Source organism: Delphinus delphis, chromosome 2 (assembly GCF_949987515.2).
Source record: "Delphinus delphis chromosome 2, mDelDel1.2, whole genome shotgun sequence".
NCBI classification, from domain to species: Eukaryota; Metazoa; Chordata; class Mammalia; order Artiodactyla; family Delphinidae; genus Delphinus; species Delphinus delphis.
Window position 1 is genome coordinate 120088882 of NC_082684.1, and position 19941 is coordinate 120108822.

Consider the following 19941-nt stretch of genomic DNA (forward strand, 5'->3'; position numbering starts at 1 on the left):
ATCAACTCCAATATGTATGTGTGGAGGGGGGTTCCCATACCACCAAGCAATTCTCAGACACCAGCTGGGTGTCCAGAATTAAGTGTACAATTCAACTTAATTCTGACTCCATCTACAGCATCAGACCCTGCATGTTAAAGGTTCAGTCCTACAAGATTGCCCTCCCCTGCCCCAACGCACACGTCAGATGCCAGTTGTCACCTGTGCTTCTGACTGACTGGCTTGGCAATAGATCAGAGGTGCTCATGACCCCCTCATTGGGTTCGATTAATTTGCTCACAGAACTCAGGAAACCCATTTACTCACAAGATTACTGGTTTATTATTAAAAGGATATAAGTCAGGAACAGCCAGATGGAAGAGAGCATAGGACAAGGTATATGGAGAAAAGGCATGGAGCTTCCATGCTCCCTCCAGGCTCACCACTCTCCCAGAATCCACATGTTCACCAACATGGAAGCTCTCTGAACCTTGTCCTTTTGGGTTTTTATGGAGGCTTCATTACATAGGCTTGAATGATTAACTAATTGGCCATTGGTGATTGATTCAACTTCCAGCCCCTTTTCCATCACAGACTAAATGTTCCAACCCTCTAATCACATGGTTGGTTCTCCTGATGACCAGCCCCCATCCTTAGTTGGGGTCTAAAAGTCACCTTATCAGCATTATGAGACACCTTTACCACTCTTTATCACCGGAAAATTCTAAGGTTTTAGGACAATGTGCCAGAAACAGATTGAAGACCAAATACGTATTTCTTATTATAAGTAACAATACCACACCATCTAATTGCATTCTACTTCCAGTGGAGTCTGGAGGCACTATGGAAACCCAGGGAACGGAGAAAAGTACAGGCAGTTCTGGGACTGTGTCTCATGTCAGAAGGAGACAGCACCATCCACAGACACTCTAAAAGCAACGTGGTGACTTAGTAAGGAGAAATTTCTCCAGGGCGAGCCTTCAGCATTGAAAACATCTATGTGTTAGAACAGCCAGGAGAAGGGTGCCTAGGTGCCCAAAGGTAGATACTTTATCAAGCACAGGTATGTTCACAGATTATTTTACTTCGGCACCACCACGACCCAGGAGGGTGGAAATCTCACCCTTGTCGACTAAAAAAACCCACACAACATATTTCAGTTTTATTCGGGGACCTTACTGAGGACTATACAGCCCAGGAGACAGCATCTCAGATAGCTCTGAGGAACTGCTCCAAAGAGGTGAGGGGGGAGCCACTATAAACAGGAGTTTTTTGCTGGGGAAAAAACAAAAAACAAACAAAAATACCCCCATGTAGTCAAACATCAAAAGATTACTGCTAATCATAAAGAACAGACATCTCAAGTTAATGATTTTAGTGCTTTTCTGTGTATGGGAAGATGCAAGAATCTGGGGTCTTTGAAATTCTTCCTTAGATATGCATCTAGGCACCTATATCCAAAGCACAGAGTGCCTCATCCTGTTTTTTCCATCCTCAAGGTGCGCCATTGGTGGGTAACTGCAGTGGGTTGTGACTTAACACTTTGTATAAGGGGATGATAAGTGACACTCTTTGTTGTTTTTGTTTAAACCCTCATTTTACAAGGGAGAGTGTATTACACACCAGGGATTGGCAGGGAGCGGGAAATGGTCGGTGGGAATGTAAATTAGCATAATCCTCCAAAAAGCAATTTTGCCTTATATTGAAGTCTTAAAACTATTCATCGTATCCCTTCAGAAAAGACCCTGAATGTGTTCATCAGGGTAGACTAACTTCCATAATAAACAACCCCCAAATCCCAATGAGAGAAGGCAGGGGTTGGCAAACTATCTACACAGGCCAGGGAGTAAATATTTCAGGCTCTGTGGAAATGTCTTATCTCTGGAGCTGGGGTAGGAAAGCAGCTGTAGACGCTAAGTGGGTGCATGGATGTGGCTGTCTCCAGTCAAACTTTATTGAAGGACACTGATATTTGGATTTCATGTAATTTTCGTGTGTCACAGAGTACTATTCTTCAAGTCATTTTCACAAATGTAAAAACAATCTGGAGCTCACAGGCTGGGTTTGGCCTGTGGTCCACACTTGGCTTAAAGCTCTGGAGGTTTCCTCTCACTGATGCAGGGATCCAACACAGGGCTCCCCAGTTGGAAGACCCTCCTGGGTGGCCCTTGGCCAGTGGCACCTCAGGAACCTGGGATCCTTCCATCCTGTGCTCTCCCTCTCCGGCCCTCACGGTCTGCTCTATTCACAGGCAGATGGAAGCAGAGGGCCTAAAGGATTGTGCAGGCAGTTTTCCTGGGCAGCCTGGAGGTGCCCACATCGTTTCCTCCCAGATTCCACTGGTTACAGGTCAGGTACACTCCAAACAGCAGGAGAGATGGAGAAATAGAGTCTGGCTATGTGCCCAGGGGGACCTGGACGGGGGCTTTGTGACCACACAGCCATGTGTTCAAGAATCAAACAACACATGATGTTCACTCATTTCCACATGGTAGCACTACTTTAAAGGTGCAAGACTGACCAGGAGGACTTTGCAACAATAGTTGATCCTGAGAGTAAATCCGATGCCCTGGGGACCCTGTGTGGTACAGCCCTGCAGCCTGCCCTTGGGCCTGTGCCCTGAAGGTTATCGCTGCAGTGACCTGTGCACCATACTTTACCCTCTTCCATCACACAGAGCCACAGCCACAGAGGCCCATGAGTGGGCTGGGAGACTCTCCACTGGTGCAAGACTGACCCCTTTGTTCCAAGTAGATCCAGTGCTCTTAAAGTTTTGGGCCGATGGGAGTGGGATTGGGGAGCTGCCAGTGGAAGCAGGCAGAAACCCCGTTGAAGAAGCCATACCCTCTGGGGGCTCCCCCACCAGAACCAACAAGTGGTTTTCTCCCCAGCTCTTTCCAAGTGATTCTTGGAGAAGAGGGAGGAGCAGGTGTGGCCAGAGAGGTGGTGCTTCCTGTGGGCTGGGGACCTCAAAGAGGGGATGAAACTCAACCCCCTAAGCCAGACCAGACCAGGATGCAACAAAAGTCACAGATTTGTTAAAACAGTGAGGAGGAAATAGCTCACACCTGGTAACATCTGGGGATGGCGGCTCCTCATGGATGCTTTGCAGTGGGCAGGGCTCTCCTCTCATTTCCTGGAGACTTGGAGCCCAGGAGGTTGGCAGGGGTCAGCGGGGTCTCGGTGCTCCCTCCTCACTGTGCGGTCCACAGGCCAGCCCCATCACATTGCATTGCCAGGACCCAAATCTGTACCTCTGAGGCTTTGTGTGGCTGCTGCAGCCTGGACTGTGCTGGGGAGAGCCTCACCACATCCAGGCCTCCTAAGCACGTCTAGGACTGGGAGTGGGGGGTGTGATGCCCTCTCCCTAGGTGTTGCCGGGACTCCTGTACCATGGGATGCAGGAGTCTTAGGACACCAGGGCTCCAGTCTCCCACCCATCACTGATTTACCATGTGACCCAGGCGTGTGGCTGAAACTCCCTTCACTTCCGTTAGGTTGTCTGTGAAATGGGGGCAGAAATGCCCCCCTGGAGAACCTGTCCCATCACGTGCCCATGTCCTGCCCTAAATGTGCCCACCATGAGTCTAACAAACACTAGGTCTGCCCAAGTGTGAGGGGACCTGAGGAAATGACTTTCTCAATGTCATGTCATAGAAACAAAAATAACAATAATATTCTCCCATTTAATTAGTGCCGACTGTGTGTTAGGGGCTAGGCTGAGATCATCTCTCATTTCACAGCAGCCCTGCGAGAGAGGCAATGTTATACTGATTTTCCAAGAAGGGACACTGAGTCCCCACAGGGGCTCTTGCCAAGGTCACACAGCTGGTAGGTGGAGTGAGTGGGGTAGCTCTGTCCCACTCTCTCTGAAGCCAGATGCTTCCTGGCACGACGGTACCCTAAATATTCCCAACCCAATTCTCTGTCCTCCAGGGGTGCCTGGGGCTTAGGGCCAGGCTGTCTCTCCCCAGCCATTTGCCGCAGAGTTCAAAGCCCTCCCCCAGCTATGGTGGAACTGCCCCAACAGGTCTCCCTTCTAAGGAGGGTGAGGAAACGGACCTGATGAGCCCCCTCTTTCACCGCGTAGATACTAAGCGTTTGACTTGTGGGGGCCGCCCATGCTCCAGGCAGCTGGAGGGAGGGGTCTCGGCTCCCCTGCCTGTGGCTCTGCTCAGGTGCTGGGCAGACCAGGGGTACTTCCAGAGTTTCCCAATGTCCTAGGGGTGGATGTGGGGGGTGAGGGGAGGGAGGGTGAAAAGTAGGGGAAGGGGCTGGTGGTTTTATTTACAAACTGCATTTAAATTCAGGTGCATGGCAGGCTGGCCTGATGGGACCTGAAGGGTTCTGGATGGGTTCTGTCACTCCCTGGGCCTCAGTTTCCCTTTTCATTCATAGAGGAAGAATAAGATCTGAAACATAAGACTAACAGGGTGTGCGTCTGGCAGGGAGACCAGGGACAATGGGGGAAGTGCTTCCATGTCGAAAAGCATCACGTGGCCTTGAGGTGTTCAGGACTCCCCGTTCTGGTCCCTTCTCTGCAGACCTTTTCTAGACATACCTCCGAGGCTGGGCTCACCCATTAAATGGCTCTACCAGCTCAGACACCAAAAGATGGAGGTGACTTTTTTTTGGGTTCACACAGTGGCTGCCAGGCCCTCGCACAAGGAGTCCTCTCTCAGCTGAAGTCACCATCACTGCACCTCCCTTGCACCTGCTCAGCCCCAGGCAGGTTTGGAATCCCTGACACATGCCCCTGTGGGCTGGAAAGTCTCCCCAGTGCGGGTTGGCACTTAGAAAGGAAGTGCACTAAGACTGCAGGTGAGCTCTGCGGAGCCTGCCCGTCCTTGGGGCAGCTGGGCTGTGCATGACCCATGTCTGGAAAGGTCCTGTCCTCATTCATCAAGTCACAGGCGCTCCAGCAAACACCTGCAACAGGTGTAAGCCAAGAAGCACAGGCTTGCAGCTCAGAGACACTCTGATTCTGCCTGTGTGGCTGGAGTAGTGTCAGGGCAGCTGGATGGGGCCAGGTGCCCTCCGGTCCCATGGTGCAACCCTGAGATCTGGGGATAGTGCCCAAAGGAGTTGGATTGTTCTTCCCAGTACTTTGTAGAGTGTGGCATTATTACATGTGCTGACAGGCTCGCTGGCTTTTTCTGGCCGCCCCACTAGGAAGTAAAGACTCCTAGGCCAGGGACTTGATGCTTCCTCTTCACCACCAGCAATAGGCTGAATGAATCATCTTTGCCCCGCAAAGATATCTGCTCCTAATGCCAGGAAACTGGAAAAAGGATCATTACAGATATGACTGAAGATCTTGAGAAGAGGAGATTATCCTGGGTCATCTGAATGAGTCCTGAACCAAATCCCAAGTGTCCTTCTGAGAGGCAGGAGGAGATTGGATGCATACAGGAGAAGAGGGGCCCTGTGACCATGGAAGCAGGAATGGGAGTGATGTGGCCACAAGTCAAGGAATGCCAGCAGCCACCAGAAACTAAAGGAGGTAAGAAATGGAGTCCCCGGAGGGAGCCACATCTTGATTTCAGCCCCGTGATACTGGTTTCTGACTTCTGTCCTCCAGAACTGTGAGAGAACACACTTCTGCTGTTTTAAGCCACCCAGTCAGTGGTGATTTGTTACAGCAGCCACAGGAAGCTAATACACTACCATATCCCAGTGCCTGGTACAGATCATGTAGTCAGATGTTTGCTGAAAGAATAAAGGAAGGCTCCTAGCCAAGCATGCCCCCATGCCAGCTGGGGCCTCCAAGCCTAGGCTTCTCCCTCCCTACAACCCCAGCCTGTGTCCTGGCAGTTCTGCCACATCCTGGACTTCAGCCCTGGCCTTGAAGCTGTCCACCAGAGGGCATGTGTCTGACCAAGCCCGTGCTCACCCCTCATGGAGCCATTGCCTCTTAGACAAAGCCAATGGCAGGGGCCACAAACAGCCACAGGCCACATTCAGTCAGCAGACATAGTGGTTTGGCCGTCATAGAATATTGTTTGTAAATTAAATTAGTTGCCAACAGGTTATTAAATTTTGGGAGATTTCACATGAAATCAGGATTTCCAATTTCTGTGGAAAACTCAGATGTTCTTTTCAGCCCAGGATGCAGTCCTTTGTGGCTCCTTGGGTTGGACCTGAGTGGAAGCTCAGCCCCCAACCACCAGGGCCTATGGTGCTGATGCCTTTGACTCTCCATCTGCACACCTGGCCCCCACGTTTGAGATGGAGGACTCGGGTTTTCTCAACCTGGCATGAGGTGAAAAACAGTCTCAACCTCACAGATCCTCCTCTGTCCAGCTTGACTGTGCCCAGTCCCTCCTTTATAAAGATTCTAGTGTGATTGCCCACCTCCCCCAGCTTGGGGGCTCTCTGCAAGGGGTTCTCCTTTCTGCTTCTCCTCAGCTGTCAGGAGCACTGCTTTCAGGCCCCAGGGCCTCTGCAGTCCCTGGAAACCACCCAATTGTTTCTGGGGGTCTTCACTGTCTCAGAGGACAGACCGCTTCCCAGAAGCACCCAAGATGACCTCCCGCATTCCTGGAAGATGGCGGGGCAGCAGCAACCACATCTGCTTTCCCAAGCACTCCCTGGCCGAGTCAGACCATGGCTCCAGTGGAAACTGAAAGCACTAATGAAGAAAAGGAATGTCAGTGAAGCACTTGGGAAGCTCCCACAAGGAGGACTTTTGGCTCACTTGGAGGACAAGGGCTCCTCAACGTCTCCAAAATGGTGCCCAAGACTGAAGCCCAGGTGCACACAAAACTCTCTGCACAGATCCCAAGACTGACATCGCAGGCTCCAATTCAATGCATCTCAGAGCAAGAGCTCCTGCTGGATCTGGCCCAGGAGGTCTGAGACCACACTTGGCCTGGGGAGCAGAGCTGGGGGGCTCTCAGAGGCAGGCCCGCATCCTCCTCTCCAGGCTATAGCCCCAGCAGCACAGAGGATCAATCTAAAGAGGAGAGTCACTGAGTAAGCCCCCTAAGAAGGGCTCTGTCCACAGCTGCTGTCTACTCGGCTGCTTCAGCGAATCTTCCCCAGGGCTCGAGAAACTGAAATTTAAAACACATGTCAGGGCCTTAATGAGGCTAGTCAACTCCTCAGAGTCGTGCTCTGGCTAATGTTTGTTAATTCTGTGAGCCCTTCTGACCAGGGGTCTCCAGCACTGGGGGATGGATTGAACGAGGCAAGGAATAAACACTGAATCAGCAGGAGCTGCGTGACTGCAGGCAAGTTGCTTACCTCTCTGAGCCTCAATGTTTTTACTTATAAACTGGGAACAATAACAGCCTTAAAGGGATATTGTAAGGATTAACTGAGATGAGGAACATGCACAGTCTGACTGTCATTAGGCAGTCATGTGAGTTTCCATGTCTGAGCCCCATATTTTAATCCTAAGGTTGGGAAATTATGTCTTAAATTGCAGTTTCCACATCATTCTCTCCTGCACCACTGGGGGTGGCAGTGGGGGCAAGTTGGTTTTCAGTGGTCACTAGCAGAAACCCACTCAAACAGGCAAAAGATAGAAAGGTGTGCAAATGAGGTGCATTTATTACAAAGACACAGGGAACCCAAAGGAATGTCTAGGCTCAGGAAGACCTGGACTCAGAAATGGGAAAGCATGGTGAACTCAGGAAGGACCCTTCTTTCTGGGCTCCTTTCTCTCATTGTTTCCCTCTCCATGTGGCCTTTTGAGTAGACTTGTGGCCAGACCCACAGAAGAAGAAGCTGGACTTGAACTTCCTTGCTGACATGTCTTCAATTCAGGTGAGCAACAGAGATTGTCAGGCATCGCCAATTCCCACCCCCACATCCTCAGGTGCAGCTTGGGGGTCTTTGCCCCCAGACCAACCAGCTGCACGGAGGGGTCCCAGCTCAGCCCTAGCAAGCCGTGTCAGCCACCCCTCCCAATGGAATTGTCCTCAGAACAGCAGGACTAGGGGCTGCAGGACACTCCAAAAGTGGTCCACCCAGATGTCCCTCCCTGACGCCTAACAGTTAGGGGCTTGCATCCTCCAAGCCTTCTGGGAAGTGTCTGGGGATTGGGGTGCAAGCCTAGCATCCACACAGATTTTCCAAGCCACGGTGAACCCTGCTTGAGGCCTCATGCAAAAAGACAGGCAAGTCTGGAATAGCGGGAGGCTGCTCAGGAGAAAGGGTCACAGTGGCTTGGGCATGAATTCTGGGACAGCACACTGTGGGAGGGTGCTTGGCCCTCGAGGGTTCTGACATGCTGTTCCCCAGGCCTGGGTTAAGTTAGGCTCTCCAGGTGGATCGATATTCATATCTGAGGCCAGTACTTTCTTTCCATAAGAACTTGTCGTATGATTTAGAAAGACAAACAGGCCAGCTACCATTTCATTTTCACCTATTTGAAAGCCTCCCTCCAAGCCCAATTCTACTGACTCTCATGAGGATTTTGTGCTGGGTTCAGAGCCAGTTCAATACCCCATTCCCAGCTCCTGCTGGAAGGAAGCTTGCAGCTCGCCATTAATTTACACTCTGGGCTCTTGACTCCTTCTCCTTGGGTATCTTTTCCCCCAGGGATGGCTGGTGCTGGCACACACTTTAAAAGAGAGGAAAGTGGGCCTAAGTTTCCATCATGCTGCAAAGCAGAACCATCTGTTGGTGGTTTCTCTGTTGGAATGAAGTCCTGGAGAGAGCGTTTACCAACGAAGAGTTGGCACCTCAAAGACACAAGTTCTTGGTCCCAGTTCCAGCTTGTCCCTGGGCCAGAGCATTCCACAGGAGGCTGGTGGTTTACTTCCACCAGCCAAGTCTTGGCTAATCCTGGTGATGCATGGAAGTTTCTCCATCAAGGGGGCATCCTGTGGAAAGGCAGGTATGGAGTCCTTATAGCCACGGGTATCTGAGTAGAACTTACTTGCTCTGCTCACAAAGACTTTCTGCAGACACCTGCTCAAACCCTTATAAAACTGCAGGAGGAGGTTAGGTGGTCATGGAGCAAGCTGACCAGGGCCACCACATCACACAACCTGGGGCAACATTCACACTGTGCTCTGAGTGCATGGCACCTCCTGGAGTTGCACAGTGCACAACCTGGAAAGCTGTAGGTTGTGGGCCTATCTAACAGCAGGTGAGACTCAGATTTAGGCCATTGGCCTCTAATTCCATTTTCTTTCCTTTGCTGTCTTTTCTTTGCTGAGGTACCTTCTGGAGTACCTCTTTGGGTTTGACAAGATGCCTGATGCCTAAACTCCCTAATATTGAGTTCCTTTACCTGAAAACTTAGGCTAAAATATCTACTTCCATTGTTGGGATGAGTAAATGACATAATGCAGGAAATGTACCTGGTCCAAGGGCCTAGGTCTTAGTGAGAACTTGGGAAATAAAAGCAGCTATTGATACTGCGGCTGCTGCTACTGTGAGAATAATATTCATTATAAGTATTCGTGCCCATTATTATTTTGATCATCTTTCCAAAGCAGATGCACCTTCCCCTCAGGGTGGTGAGGATCTCAGGCTCCTAGCACCACACCTGCACAGATTAGGGATTCCCTCTCTCTTCCTTTTCTTTCCTAAGTGCCTGAGGTCCAGATCATACTTTGTAGAGTTGGTGAGATCAGAAGGACCCAGGTCAGCTAAGGCAGGATAAGCCACCTGGTGGGTTCAGGAGTGAAATGGTCGAGAGCTTCTGGGTAAGAGGCCCTGTAGCCCTCCCTTCTCCCTACCGTGTCACATGGGTCTTGATGGACAGAACTTGCCTCCACTAAACCGAGCAGTTGCTGAACTCCTGTCCCGACTTGTGCCTGGAGCAGGCCTGGTACCTATGTGTCACACACCATAAACCAATGGATGAAGGAGCAAGTGAATGATGAGAGGAGGACCCCTCCCCCGACTTCGGTTCAGCATGATTTCACTTCTTTTTTGACAGCAAACAATAGGGTGTGTCTGCTCTGTGCCATGCACAGTGCCAGGCTGGGACACTAAGACAAATCCCACATGCCCGTGGCCTTGGCAGCTCACATCTAAGCAGGGAGAGTTCCAGGCCTGCTCTGCTTCCTCCTCCAAGCCCCTGGGCAGACACATTGCCCAGATTCCCTGAGACAGCCATGAGTTTTGGTGGCTGCTGGGGAGTGGGGTGAGGGGACAGGACAGCCATTGACCTCTCTCCTGCTCTTTGCCCACCATTCCCTCTGTGCTCCATCCCCTCTTTGTGGTGACCGTGAGTATGTGCCCCGGCTCCCCCAGGCTTGGAGGAGCTAAGCGCCCAATTCCACCTGGGGCGGTAAGGAGGGAGGTGTCTTCTGAGGTAGAGACAGGGTAAACACAGAGAAAAAAGCACAAACCAGAACAGATGTCAGAAACATATAAACACACATATAAACACTCACAGCTGTGCCGAGCATGTCCACCAGGGTGACAAGAAGCCAGGAATGATTAAAGTGACCAGATCCCAGTGACCCAGGGTCCTCTCCCCGCGACCTCCCCTCACACACCTCTCTTCAGCTCCTCTTGGGTCTTCACACTCAGTGAAGTGAGTCTTTGGTGCTGCTACGAGACTCTTGGCTTTATAGCCTGGCCTGCTCCCCACCCCCATGCATGCAGAGAACGGGACACCTTGCCTGGCAGCCGACTCTTACAGCTGAGGCACCCTGACAGTCCACCAGGGATGCCCAAAATACTCAACACGAAAGCAGTGTGAAGCCAGATGTCACAAGCACAGAGGCAGACAGAATCAGCACTCAATGTAAATGAGTGAGGCAGGCTGGGAATAGGCACGAGGGCGTGGTGGGGCCTACGGGAAATGGAGAGCCCAGGCTCTACCTCAGTTGTCCTCCAACTCTAACTGGCATCACAATCCCCTGGGGGGCTTGTTAGAAGCTCTGCTGGGCCCCGCTCCTGTGTTTCTGACACAGTAGGTCTGGGTTTGAAAATGTGCATTTCTAACCAGTGTCCAGGTAACCTGATGCAGCTAGTTGGAGACCCGGTTTGAGGACGACTGCCCTACCTGAAGGAAGTGTGGGTTCCCCAGTGCCAGCCTGCAGTTGCCTTGGGGAATACAGCCTAATGCTGCCAGATCTCTCAATTTTTCAGAAGCCAGAACTGAAGATTTTAATGTAAAACTTCTCAATTTTTAAAATTGGTAACTAAATTCAAAAAATGTGAAACACTGTTGTGGACTAGTAAAGTATATCCACAATTTGAATTGGACTCACAGCTTTCCACACAGGGAGCTGTGTATTGGTGTGTATGCAGGAATTAAGGGGACCCCTTAATTCCTGACAATATCTGTGCCCACAGACTCCTATCACCACGTGTTCCCCAGGAGCTGAGAGCCTTGTTGGAACTTCCTGTTACCCTCATCCTTGCTGCTTGCAAAACAATGAAGACTGGTTGCTCTGTCTTACAAGCCTCTGCCATGAGAGGGAACAAAAAGGCCACCCATCCTAAAATGATTACCACTGACTTCTGGACCACAGATAATTAAGCAGTGGGGCAACCACTGCAGGCCACCCTGGGCCACGTTGACTGAGCAAGAAGCCAGGAGTGCTGTGCCAAGCGGGAGACTCAGAGGCCTCTGCAGTAACAGTAGCCCAGTAAAGTGACTGGCAGCTCAGCTTTCAGGCTCAGAGGCTTGAGATGATCTGAAGGCAGGTCAGGATAAAAGCATCTGCCTCCCTGGGCCTAGGATGGCAGAGGGCGCACCCTCCCAATAGGGTGGCACATCTGGCCTCAAGGTGGGTCCCCAGAAACCCATGTAGGCTGGCTGCTCCTGCTGGCATGCCCTCTCCCAGCCATTCCCTCACCAACTTCTCGTATACTACAACACAACAACAACAAAACAAAACAATTAGTAACTCTGAGCACATCTAGGACTTTGGGGTCTTGGAGCTTTACTTTCTGTTGAGTGATAATTATCTCCAGGGAAGAAAACACACAAAATATGGCACTCTTAGGCTGCTTCCCCATCCCATTCCCCACACGACCAGAGAGCATGGTGCAGGGACAGCCTACTGCCTGAGCTGAAGAAACTGCGAGACACATCAGGTCAGCTGTGCGGAAACCACTCATTAAACCAGTTTACAAACTGGTTGGTTAAAAACTCCTCCTCCATGCTAGGTTTTTTTAGCCTTGCCTCATTTGATTTTCAGAATGAAGGGTTTCCCAGCTTTTTTGGAAGGTTAACAGTGGTCATATGTAAAGTGTTCCTAGGCCTGGAGATGAAAGTTTAATACTAATTCATGTTAACATGAAGAAATAGAGGGAAACTTCCATTCTTTGACGTGTCAGGGGTCGGGATGTAGAGTGTCCACACTACTGTCATCTGTGCCCAGAAGATTAGCTCCCCTCGGGTGAGCACCATCAGAGGGATGCCAGGAATTGGCAACAGGTTTGTTCTAGTCACTGTCTCACTCTCATACTCCAAAGGATTGTCTTAGGGGAGCAGGAAGACGTGTTCTTAAACATGCAAAGCCATATGACCATTTGAGATTTTAACAGGAGCTCCTTTCCAGTGTCTGTGTCTCAGAGGGCCCTACAGGCTGGGACGGTTCGAGATTTGGTGAAAATGTGTCCAGCACACAAACTGAGGGAGGACCATCAGCACAGCACATTCAACGGACACATTTTGACAGGTGATATCAGAAGCTAATGTGTTAGTCAGGGTTCTCTGAGAAACAGAATCAATAGGATGTGCGTATGTATCCGTCTCTTTATCTCTATCTCTATCTCTAACTCTATAGAGAGATTTATTTTGAGAAATTGGCTGACGTAATTGTGGAGGCTGGCAAGTCCAGAATCTGCAGGGTGGGCTGGCAGGCTGGAGATGCAGGGAAGAGCTGATATTTTGGCTTGAGTCCAAAGGCCATCTGCAGGCAGGATTCCTCTTCCTCAGGGCAGGCAGTCTTTTTCCTCTCAAGGCCTTCACTGACACGTGCCTTGAAACCAACAGGACGAGTACTCTGGGTATCTCCATGGGCTGCCCTGGTGGGCTTTTTGTCAGCTCTAAGCCTTGGTCACCCTCTCATGGCAAACAGGCCTGAGCTTCCCGTAGCATTTGTGCTTTAGGAGTAAACATGTAGCCAGGTGTCCAGGCCTTCCATGCAGAAAATCAAGGCCCACAGCCAGGTTTTCCCCAGGGGGTTGTGATATACCTGCCTGTGTGCTCCCTGGGTGTTGTCACATCACCAGCAGATGTATCAGCAAGATGGTTCTGGTCGTGAGGCAACACATAACACCCAGAACCCAGGTGTGGAATCTGGGTGTTGCAACTTGAGAGGGTGAAATTTCAAGGGAAATGAGTGAGGGCCCTCCGTTCAGGACCTCCCAGGGCCTGGCAAGTCATCCCCGCTGGAGCAGCACACACCACCTCGGCTCACCAATGTCTTCTGGGAGGCCCACCCCCCAAACATTGCCCAGTTCTAAACAGTGATAATTAATTCTATGTGTCAACTAGGCCATGGTACCCAGATATTTAGTCAGTATTTTTTAGATGAGATTAATATTTCCATCAGTAGACATTGAGCAAAGCAGCTGACCCTCCATAAAGCGGGTTTTCTGCATGACCTGTGTCTGAAATCACTCGCACACCCAGTCTCATTCACTCTTACACACTTGGCACAGTACAGCCCACACTCTAAGCCCCAACAACTAGTTGTTGATGAGAGATGCTGTATGAACGAAACATATTTGTCCAGTGGGCCCGTAGAGCCAGCCCCTGGGCTGGGTGGCGGCAGCAGTGGGCCTCCAGAGGCAGCTTCTCTTTGCTGTCTGGTGGGCACAGTAAAGTTACAGTGAAGGTGAAGGTCTTTGCTCACAAATGACCATGGGGTAAGCTACCTTCTGTATGGTTCAGACACCTTCAGTCGGCATTTTGCAAACCAAACACCCCTGGACCTCAGTGAAATTTGACTGGCCCCTGCCTGTGGGTTGGGCCTTGCAGAGCCTGGAGTGAGTGGATGAGTAGGGTGCAGGGGAGATTACATTTGGTGTCTCCTTGTCCCCCCCAAGGGAGCAAGGCCCACTGCCGTGGCCTCCTAGTGTATCTCATGGGGAGGCATCCTGGTGGCCGACCTCAGTGCCACCTGGAGTTCTCACACAGGCCCAGGGTGTGGGTGTGTTGACAGGGTTGGTGGAAGCCAAGAGGAGGATCTTCTCTCCAAGCTGGCCAGTGCTGAGACCTTCCCCAGGGTGGGCTGTCTCCTGGCTGAGAAGCAAGAGCCTGACTCTTTTTCCCATAAAGTTCCACCCACCATAGGCAGAGTCCCATGTGAGAAAGAATCACAGAACCCACCATCACAGTTGTTACAAGCTCTTGGTCCACCCCAGAGTCAGGTTGGGAGGGAGAGGGAAAGTGGCACAGCAAAGGATGGTGGGAAACCCAGGAGGCTTGAGTAAAGGCTCTGGTTCCCTCTGTCACCAGCTGTGGCTTTGGTCAGGTTCCTGGATCAGGCTGGGTCTCAGTTACCTGGTCTGTGAAGTGGGAGCTCCATGCAAGGCGCTGCCCATGAGACGATGGGAGGCACAGTACATGAGGAACATTGCAGCTCATAGAGCCCACCCTCTACCCATAAATCCTGGGTATCGAATGAACACACGGAGTTCTGGTCAATCGAGACGTCATTGTCCTTTAGCTGGTCTGTTTGTTCAGTCCAATAAAATGTTCACTTAGCACCTATCATGTCCTAGGCACTTTACTAGATTCTGGTAATACTGAGGTGAAAAGATGGGATCCTTGCCCTGGAGCAACAATTTTCAAACTTTTTGATTTCAAAACCTCTTTACTCTCTATTTTCCAAAATAGCAACAATAATAACAACAAAAATTAATGTGAAGAGTGGCATGGTTTCACGTTTTCACTAATGTAAAATAAATTCCACAATCTTTTTAAATGTTTAGTTTAATAGAAGGCAGCTGGAGTCACAGATCTGCTTCTGCATTGTGTTTCCTGATAAATCCCGTAATGTGGCCTTTGGAGAAAATAAGATGAAGAAGGGAAATAACATCTTAGTGTTATTATGAGAGTAGTTTTGACCTAGTGGGGACCACTGGGAGTCCCTAGACATTCTGAGAATTGCCATGGTAGAGCACTGGGTATTATTGTAAGGAAATGTACTGCCCCTTGAAGACAATTTTGGTTGTCTTATTATTTGGGTGAACTGTTATTTGAGCCTAGAATCTAACTCCATTTTACATATAAACACAAAGTAAATTTTGTGGGGTTTTTTTTAACATCTTTATTGGAGTATAATTGCTTTACAATGGTGTGTTAGTTTCTGCTTTATAACAAAGTGAATCAGCTATACATATACATATATCCCCATATCTCATCCCTCTTGCATCTCCCTCCCACCCTCCCTAGCCCACCCCTCTAGGTGGTCACAAAGCACCGAGCTGATACCCCTGTGCTATGCGGCTGCTTCCCACTAGCTATCTATTTTACATTTGGTAGTGTATATAAGTCCATGCCACTCTCTCACTTGGTCCCAGCTTACACTTCCAACTCCCCGTGTCCTCAGGTTCATTCTCTACATCTGTGTATTTATTCCTATCCTGCCCCTAGGTTCTGTAGAACGATTTTTTTTTTAGATTCCATATATATGTGTTAGCATACAGTATTTATTTTTCCCTTTCTGACTTACTTCACTCTGTATAACAGTGTCTAGGTCCATCCACCTCACTACAAATAACTCAATTTCATTTCTTCTTATGGCTGAGTAATATTCCATTGTATATATGCGCCAAATCTTCTTTATCCATTCATCTGTCAATGGATACTTAGGTTGCTTCCGTGTCCTGGCTATTGTAAATAGAGCTGCAATGAACATTGTGGTACATGACTCTTTTTGAATTATGGTTTTCTCAGGGTATATGCCTAGTAGTGGGATTGCTGGGTCATACAGTAGTTCTATTTTTAGTTTTTTAAGGAACCACCATACTGTTCTCCATAGTGGCTGTATCAATTTACACTGTCACCAACAGTGCAAGAGGGTTCCCTTTTCTCCACACCCTCTACAGCATTTATTGTTTGAAGATTTTTTGATGATGGCCATTCTGACAGGTGTGAGGTGATACCTCATTGTAGTTTTGATTTGCATTTCTCTAAAGATTAGTGATGTTGAGCATCCTTTCATGTGTTTTTTGGCAATATATATATCTTCTTTGGAGAAATGTCTATTTAAGTCTTCTGCCCATTTTTGGATTGGGTTGTTTGTTTTTTTGATATTGAGCTGCATGAGCTGCTTATAAATTTTGGCGATTAATCTTTTGTCAGTTGCTTCATTTGCAAATATTCTCTCCCATTCTGAGGGTTGTCTTAGTGTTCTGCCTTTGTTTTCCTCTATGAGTTTTATAGGGTCTGGCCTTACACTTAGGTCTTTAATCCATTTTGAGTTTATTTTTGTGTATGTTAGGGAGTGTTCTAATTTCATTTTTTTACATGTAGCTGTCCAGTTTTCCCAATACCATTAATCGAAGAGGCTGCCTTTTCACCGTTGTATACTCTTGCCTCCTTTGTCAAAGATAAGGTGACCATATGTGCATGGGTTTATCTCTGGGCTTTCTATCCTGTTTCATTGATCTATATTTCTGTTTTTGTGCCAGTACCATACTGTCTTGATTACTGTGCCTTTGTAGTATAGTCTGAAGTCAGGGAGACTGATTCCTCCAGCTCTATTTTTCTTTCTCAAGATTGTGTTGGATTTTTGGGGTCTTTTATGTTTTTATACAAATTGTAAAATTTTTCATTCTAGTTCTGTGAAAAATGTCCTTGGTAGTTTGACAGGGATTGTATTGAATCTGTAGATTGCTTTGGGTAGTAGAGTCATTTTCATAATGTTGATTCTTCCAATCCAAGAACATGGTATATCTCTCCATCTGTTTGTATTGTCTTTAATTTCTTTTATCAGTGTCATAGTTTTCTGCATACAGGTCTTTTGTCTCCTTAAGTAGCTTTATTCCTAGGTATTTTATTCTTTTTTGCAGTGGTAAATAGGAGTGTTTCCTTAATTTCTCTTTCAGATTTTTCATCATTAGTGTATAGGAATACAAGAGATTTCTGTTCATTAATTTTGTATCCTGCTACTTTACCAAATTCATTGATTAGCTCTAGTAGTTTTCTGGTAGCATCCTTAGGATTCTCTATATATACTATCATGTCATCTGCAAACAATGACAGCTTTACTTCTTCTTTTCCAATTTGGATTCCTTTTATTTCTTTTTCTTCTCCGATTGCTGTGGCTAAAACTTCCAAAACTATGCTGAATAAGAGTGGTGAGAGTGGACAACCTTGTCTTGTTCCTGATCTTGGAGGAAATGGTGTCAGTTTTTCACATTTGAGAACGATATTGGCTGTGGGTTTTTCATATATGGCCTTTATTATGTTGAGGTAAGTTCCCTCTATGCCTACGTTCTGGAAGGTTTTTATCATAAATGGGTGTTGAATTTCGTTGAAAGCTCTTTCTGCATCTATTGAGATGATTATATGGTTTTTCTTCTTCAATTTGTTAATTTGGTTTATCACATTGATTAATTTGTGTATACTGAAGAATCCTTGCATTCTTGGGATAAACCCCACTTGATCATGGTGTATGATCCTTTTAATGTGCTGTTGGATTCTGTTTGCTAGTATTTTGTTGAGGAGTTTTGCATCTATGTTCATCAGTGATATTGGCCTGTAGTTTTCTTTCCTTGTGACATTTTTATCTGGTTTTGTATTAGGGTGATGGTGACCTTGTAGAATGAGTTTGGGAGTGTTCCTCCCTCTGCTATATTTTGGAAGAGTTTGAGAAGGATAGGTGTTGACTCTTCTCTAAATGTTTGATAGAGTTCGCTTGTGAAGCTATCTGGTCCTAGGCTTTTGTTTGCTGGAAGATTTTTAATCACAGTTTCAATTTCATTGCTTGTGATTGGTCTGTTCATATTTTCTATTTCTTCCTGGTTCACTCTTGGAAGGTTGTGCTTTTCTAACAATTTGTCCATTTCTTCGTGGTTGTTTTTTGGCATATAGTTGCTTGTAATAATCTCTCATGATCCTTTGTATTTCTGCACTGTCAGTTGTTACTTTTCCTTCTTCATTTCCAATCCTATTGATTTGAGTCTTCTCCCTTTTTTTCTTGTTGAGTCTGGCTAATGGTTATCAATTTTGTTTAACTTCTCAAAGAACCAGCTTTTGGTTTTATTGATCTTTGCTATTGTTTCCTTCATTTCTTTTTCATTTATTTCTGATCTGATCTTTATGATTTCTTTCCTTCTTCTAACTTTGGGGGTTTTTGTTCTTCTTTCTCTAATTGCTTTAGGTGTAAGGTTATGTTGTTTATTTGAGGTGTTTCTTGTTTCATGAGGTAGGATTGTATTGCTATAAACTTCCCTCTTAGAACTGCTTTTGCTGCATCGCATAGGTTTTGGGTCTTTGTGTTTTCTTTGTCATTTGTTTCTAAGTATTTTTTTATTTCTTCTTTGATTTCTTCAGTGATCTCTTGGTTATTAAGTAGTGTATTGTTTAGCTTCCATTGGTTTGTATTTTTTACAGATTTTTTTCTGTAATTGATATCTAGTCTCATAGCATTGGGGTCAGAAAAGATACTTGATATGATTTCAATTTTCTTAAATTTACCAAGGCTTGATTTGTGACCCAAGATATGATCTGTCCTGGAGGATGTTCCATGAGCACTGAAGAAGAAAGTGTATTCTGCTGTTTTGGGATGGAATGTCCTATAAATATCCATTAAGTCCATCTTGCTTAATGTATCCTTTAAAGCTTGTGTTTCCTTATTTATTTTCATTTTGCATGATCTGTCCATTGGTGAAAGTAGGGTGTTAAAGTCCCCTACTATGATTATGCTACTGTCAATTTCCCCTTCTATGGCTGTTAACATTTGCCTTATGTATTGAGGTTCTCCTATGTTGGGTGCATAAATATTTACAACTGTTATATCTTCTTATTGGATTGATCCCTTGATCATTATTTAGTGTCCTTCTTTGTCTCTTGTAATAGTCTTTATTTTAAAGTCTCTTTTGTCTGATATGAGAATTGCTACTCCAGCTTTCTTTTGATTTCCATTTTCATGGAATATCTTTTTCCATCTCCTCACTTTCAGTCTTTTTGTGTCCCTAGGTCTGAAGTGGGTCTCTTGTAGACAGCATATATATGGGTCTTGTTTTTATATCCATTCAGCTAGTCTATGTCTTTTGGTTGGAGCATTTAATCCATTTACATTTAAGGTAATTATCGACATGTATGTTCCTATTACCTTTTTCTTAATTGTTTTGGGTTTGTTATTGTAGGTCTTTTCCTTCTCTTGTGTTTCCTGCCTAGAGAAGTTCCTTTAGCATTTGTTGTAAAGCTGGATTGGTGGTGCTGAATTCTCTTAGCCTTTGCTCATCTGTAAAGGTTTTAATTTCTCCATCGAATCTGAGTGAGATCCTTGCTGTGTAGAGTAATATTGGTTGTAGGTTTTTCCCTTTCATCACTTTAAACATGTACTGCCACTCCCTTCTGGCTTGCAGAGTTTCTGCTGAAAGATCAGCTGTTAACCTTATGGGCATTCCCTTATATGTTATTTGTTGCTTTTCCCTTGCTGCTTTTAATGTATTTTCTTTGTATTTAATTTTTGATAGTTTGATTAATATGTGTCTTGGCATGTTTCTCCTTGGATTTATCCTTTATGGGACTCTCTGCACTTGCTGGACTTGACTGACTATTTCCTTTCCCATGTTAGGGAAATTTTCAACTATAATCTTTTGAAATATTTTCTCAGACCCTTTCTTTTTCTCTTCTTCTTCTGGGACCCCTATAATTTGAATGTTGGTGTGTTTAATGTTGTCTAAGATGTCTCTAAGACTGTCCTCAATTATTTTCATTCTTTTTTCTTTATTCTGCTCTGCAGTTGTTATTTCCACTATCTTATCTTTCAGGTCACTTATCTGTTCTTCTGCCTCAGTTATCCTGCTATTGATTCCTTCTAGAGAATTTTTAATTTCATTTATTGTGTTGTT